Source organism: Squalius cephalus, assembly GCF_949319135.1.
Source record: "Squalius cephalus genome assembly, chromosome: 14".
Classification (NCBI taxonomy): Eukaryota; Metazoa; Chordata; class Actinopteri; order Cypriniformes; family Leuciscidae; genus Squalius; species Squalius cephalus.
In genome coordinates, this window is record NC_137135.1 from 13,775,346 (window position 1) to 13,781,489 (window position 6,144).

Consider the following 6,144-nt stretch of genomic DNA (forward strand, 5'->3'; position numbering starts at 1 on the left):
TGTTTCGTCAAAACCACTGTAGCGAGTCAGGAGTTGGAATTGCGAGTATTGAAAACGGTCAGGATAGAGTATTTTAGCATCTATTTAGCATAGCATTTATATAGTTATTTAGATTATTTCGTGTAGCCTAGGTAGTTAATTAGCATAGTTGGTTTCACTTTATTTTGATGGTCCCTTTAAAGGGGGGGTGAAATGCTCATTTTCACTCAATCTCCTGTTAATCTTGAGTACCTATAGAGTAATATTGCATCCTTCATATCTCCAAAAAGTCTTTTGTTTTATTAAATTTTTAACAGAAAGATAGGCTGTACCGAGTCTTTCCGGAAAAAAACGAGCGGCTGGGGGCGGGCCGTGTGGGAAGCTTAGCTGTACTAACGCGCCAAGCTAGTGACAACACACAGAGACATTTGTTTAACAAACAGTTTTACTCACCGTCCGGTTCCAACGCACGACCGCGAACCTTTATCATTGTGACTGCTCGATCCTTAAGCATTAGACGATCTGCAAATCCGTGGATCTGGGCTTTGTTTATAAAACAATCATCGTCGAAATGCAGGGAACAAGTCTTACACAACTCCGTTTATGCTTAGGAAAACAAACTCCATCCACGGGTTCCTTAACGCTGGGTTCTTTGGGAATCTGTGCAGGGTTGTCTTGCCCTGGCAACCAAAAACACACTTCTTTGGTGACATTGACTTCCCAAAAGCCGGGCAGGGCGCTTTGATGGCGAACTGCTTTCACTCTCTTGCTCTAGTCTACGAGTGCGCGCGCGGCCGCGATCTTACCGGAGAAGTGCCCTTAGGACCCATATAAGGAAATTCCGCCCTATCTTACGTAAGACAGAGCCATACTCGAAAAAAACTTTCCGAAACTTGTGACAAACCGGAAGGAGTATTTTTGGAACAAAAATACTCCTTCAAACGTACAACTTAGTTTTTGAAACTTTGTCCATGTTTAGCATGGGAATCCAACTCTTTACCAGTGTAAAAAACTCAGTATGCATGAAATAGCATTTCACCCCCCCTTTAACACATTCTGTTGTCTATAAGTAATGTAATTGTACCTACATGTCTACTAACTCTCAGAGTATTAGTAGAGCATTAGTAGACTGGTAGGGTTAGGGTAAGAATAAGTTGACGTAGTTGCAAAGTTACTTAAATAGTCAGTAGAGTGTCTGCTGGAGGACCATCAAAATAAAGAGTTTGTAGATATTAAGTAGACAGTCTGTTAATACTCTAATGAGAGTTAGTTGACATGTAGTTGCAGAGTTACTTATAGTTAACTGAATGTTCAAAAGGGACCATCAAAATAAAGTGTTACTGCATAGTTGTTAGTGTAGTATTGTTAGAAACATAGTTAGTTAGTAGCATAGTATTGCATCAGTTAGGATAGCTTCAAGTTAGCGTCGCCCTCGGTTCATCCCCTCTATATCCGCTGGGGTCTGCCCACTTTTTCAAATATTGCCAGTGGGTGGAGTCAGGCTCTGACCAGGGGTTTAGTTACCCTTTAAATGCCACCAAAATTAATAAAAAAAATCCCCAAAAATCCAAAAAATGTCTACGTTCCTGTTTTTATTATTTATAAGCAATACCACACGAGCAAGAGCGCTGTTTTCCCGAATATCAGAAGCACGTTTGCAAATGTAATATTGATTTTACAACAGTTCAATACACAATTAGTTAATAGGTGACTTAGGGGCTTGACATCATTTTCAACTAAAAACATAAACTTTATGCATTTTGCCCGTTTGTTTACACGACAACAGCGTTTTGGGTGCCTGAAAACACTAACTTTTGAAAACAGGTTACAAATTGCAAGTTTTTGAAAACGGTCTACGTGTAAACAACATCAAAAACTTGAATCTCTGAAGGCGATGAAATCATGCACATGCGTTGCGTGATCATTATGTTGCGTACATCATTATGTGTTCAGTGTTCATTATGTGTTAGAGTTTCATCGCCATCTAATGGCCTGGCAGCAGAATACAGCATTTTTAGTCGTTTTTGCTGATCAGTGTGAATGGGGATCGTTTTGACAATGGTGTTGTCTGTACGTGGAGAACTCAAAGAAAAAACTTCCAGACATACTACATTCACCATATTGTCATTATCATGTGACCTGTCGCTTCACTGCAATTCACAAATCCTCTCCTGTGGCCTCATGGGATAGTAAAGTGTCCATCCTATGCACACTTCAGAATCTCACCGGAAGTAGGTCTTTTATGTCTACTCTTTTATGAGTACTGTGAATTCCGACATATTAATCTGGTCACAAACTATTTGTTCAGTAGGGAAGTATGCCGTTTCAGATGCAGCAATTCACTTTCTTTGTCCCTGAATTAATCAGCTGTTTAATATGACTAATTGATTCAGTGAGTCACTCATTAAGACAATGATTTGTCGCCACCTCCTGGCGCTTCTAGTACTATCATTTCATTTTAGCTTAGGGGCTGAAAGAGTGATGAAGATTGATTGCTGATTTTGATTCTGGTCATGATTGCAAAAATAGTTCTGGTTATAGAGACATAATTGGTTTAGAAATAGAGTATTAAGAGTTAAATATGATATAACATTTTAAAATATAACAGGGATAATGAAGTGATTGCAGTCACAGTGCATACAATGTTTTTGTCTGTCTTTTTTTCCATAGGGGGTTGGGGGTGGTGGGGGGAGGGGGGTGTATGGGCCCTCCAACTGTTAATTTGAAACGGGCCTCCAAATTGCAAAGGCCGCATCTGGACATATGATACAGCATCACATCTGTATAGTACACTCAAACACAGACCTGTGCATTACAGAATAGGACTTTCTTAAATTCAACTTAAATTTGAATGAAAGTTAATGAGGAAAAATGGGTAATTCTCAGAACAAAAAACATTTTCTCTGATTATTTAAAGAGAATTTAAGATTTTTATCTTCTATATAAACCATTAAAAAGTAATTGTGATGAATGTGGACAAGCAAACTGGCTGATTATCAGATGAAAAAAAAATCTGTGCAAATGTATTTTAGAACCGTCAACACTTAAAAATTCAATAATAAGACTAATAACTCTCAATATGCTTACAAATGTGTAATAACTGGCTCTTTTCAAAGCCTGTGACAAAATAAAATGCACTTCATTGTGGGAAATGGTTTATTGGGGGACGTTATGGAAAAATCAGTTGCAAGCAACACTTCGAAACCACATGGGGTTTGTTTTTATGCATGTAAAAGATTGGGTTCTTTTTTGAATCTTTAAAGTTTCAACATCTTTGTGTTGCACAATCCTTACAAAACTTCAGACATAATGGTGAATCACTGCAAAAAAAACAAAAAAACATTTTTGTTTCACCACTTTTCTGACATCAGCTGAAAGGAGCAGCCATCATAAAACACAGAGGAAGCGTTGTTTTTTTTCTACTGTTTTTCCAAGATAGCCCATTTAGACAGGAGTTTCCTTCATTTACAAGACATAAAGAATGTTTACTGCCAGACCTTTATGGTTAACCTACACTCCTAAACTTCAGCTTTTAACATAAACAAACTGAATTAACGAAAAACAGGTGCCAAACACCACATTTAACGTTCTACATAACTCTGTGCACAAAAGGGGTTTCCTGTCCCAAACAGAAGACAACAGGACTTAAAGGGATAGTTCACCCAAAAATGAAGATTCTGTCATCGTTTACTCACCCTCATGTCGTTCCAAACCCGTAAGACTTTCATTCATCTTCAGAACACAGCGTAAAACTAATCCGTATTAATTGAGCAGTTCAAAAGTCCAAATTTTCTGAATAGACAATCGCTTTAAATGATGAACAGATTGAATTTATTCACATATAAACATTCATCAACTCACACATCAGTTGTGGTAAACGGAAGCTCAAGCATTTTCGCTTGATGTGCAAGAGCCAATGAGGTTCATTCTCGTGTTACGCAGCACATTTGAGCTTCAGCAAGAGCCAATGAGGTTCATTCTCGTGTTACGCAGCACGTTTGAGCTTCAGCAAGAGCCAATGAGGTTCATTCTCGTGTTACGCAGCACATTTGAGCTTCAGCAAGAGCCAATGAGGTTCATTCTCGTGTTACGCAGCACGTTTGAGCTTCAGCAAGAGCCAATGAGGTTCACTCTCGTGTTACGCAGCGCGTTTGAGCTTCAGCAAGAACCAATGAGGTTCATTCTCGTGTTACGCAGCACGTTTGAGCTTCAGCAAGAGCCAATGAGGTTCATTCTCGTGTTACGCCGCACGTTTGAGCTTCAGCAAGAACCAATGAGGTTCATTCTCGTGTTACGCAGCACGTTTGAGCTTCAGCAAGAACCAATGAGGTTCATTCTCGTGTTACGCCGCACGTTTGAGCTTCAGCAAGAACCAATGAGGTTCATTCTCGTGTTACGCAGTACGTTTGAGCTTCAGCAAGAACCAATGAGGTTCATTCTCGTGTTACGCAGCGCGTTTGAGCTTCAGCAAGAACCAATGAGGTTCACTCTCGTGTTACGCCGCACGTTTGAGCTTCAGCAAGAACCAATGAGGTTCATTCTCGTGTTACGCAGCACGTTTGAGCTTCAGCAAGAACCAATGAGGTTCATTCTCGTGTTACGCAGCACGTTTGAGCTTCAGCAAGAGCCAATGAGGTTCATTCTCGTGTTACGCAGCGCGTTTGAGCTTCAGCAAGAACCAATGAGGTTCATTCTCGTGTTACGCAGCACGTTTGAGCTTCAGCAAGAACCAATGAGGTTCATTCTCGTGTTACGCCGCACGTTTGAGCTTCAGCAAGAACCAATGAGGTTCATTCTCGTGTTACGCAGCACGTTTGAGCTTCAGCAAGAACCAATGAGGTTCACTCTCGTGTTACGCCGCACGTTTGAGCTTCAGCAAGAACCAATGAGGTTCATTCTCGTGTTACGCAGCACGTTTGAGCTTCAGCAAGAACCAATGAGGTTCATTCTCGTGTTACGCAGCACGTTTGAGCTTCAGCAAGAACCAATGAGGTTCATTCTCGTGTTACGCAGCACGTTTGAGCTTCAGCAAGAACCAATGAGGTTCACTCTCGTGTTACGCAGCACGTTTGAGCTTCAGCAAGAACCAATGAGGTTCATTCTCGTGTTACGCAGCACGTTTGAGCTTCAGCAAGAACCAATGAGGTTCATTCTCGTGTTACGCCGCACGTTTGAGCTTCAGCAAGAACCAATGAGGTTCACTCTCGTGTTACGCCGCACGTTTGAGCTTCAGCAAGAACCAATGAGGTTCACTCTCGTGTTACGCAGCACGTTTGAGCTTCAGCAAGAGCCAATGAGGTTCACTCTCGTGTTACGCAGCACGTTTGAGCTTCAGCAAGAACCAATGAGGTTCATTCTTGTGTTACGCAGCACGTTTGAGCTTCAGCAAGAGCCAATGAGGTTCATTCTCGTGTTACGCAGCACGTTTGAGCTTCAGCAAGAGCCAATGAGGTTCACTCTCGTGTTACGCAGCACGTTTGAGCTTCAGCAAGAGCCAATGAGGTTCATTCTCGTGTTACGCAGCACGTTTGAGCTTCAGCAAGAGCCAATGAGGTTCATTCTCGTGTTACGCAGCACGTTTGAGCTTCCGCAAGAGCCAATGAGGTTCACTCTCGTGTTACGCAGCACGTTTGAGCTTCAGCAAGAGCCAATGAGGTTCATTCTCGTGTTACGCAGCACGTTTGAGCTTCCGCAAGAACCAATGAGGTTCACTCTCGTGTTACGCAGCACGTTTGAGCTTCAGCAAGAACCAATGAGGTTCACTCTCGTGTTACGCAGCACGTTTGAGCTTCAGCAAGAACCAATGAGGTTCACTCTCGTGTTACGCAGCACGTTTGAGCTTCAGCAAGAACCAATGAGGTTCATTCTCGTGTTACGCAGCACGTTTGAGCTTCAGCAAGAACCAATGAGGTTCACTCTCGTGTTACGCAGCGCGTTTGAGCTTCAGCAAGAACCAATGAGGTTCATTCTCGTGTTACGCAGCACGTTTGAGCTTCAGCAAGAGCCAATGAGGTTCATTCTCGTGTTACGCAGCACGCTTGAGCTTCAGCAAGAACCAATGAGGTTCATTCTCGTGTTACGCAGCACGATTGAGCTTCAGCAAGAGGTTTGTTCTTGTGCGTCAAACCGTTTCGGGTGAGCTTATGTTCAATGTTTATATTATGG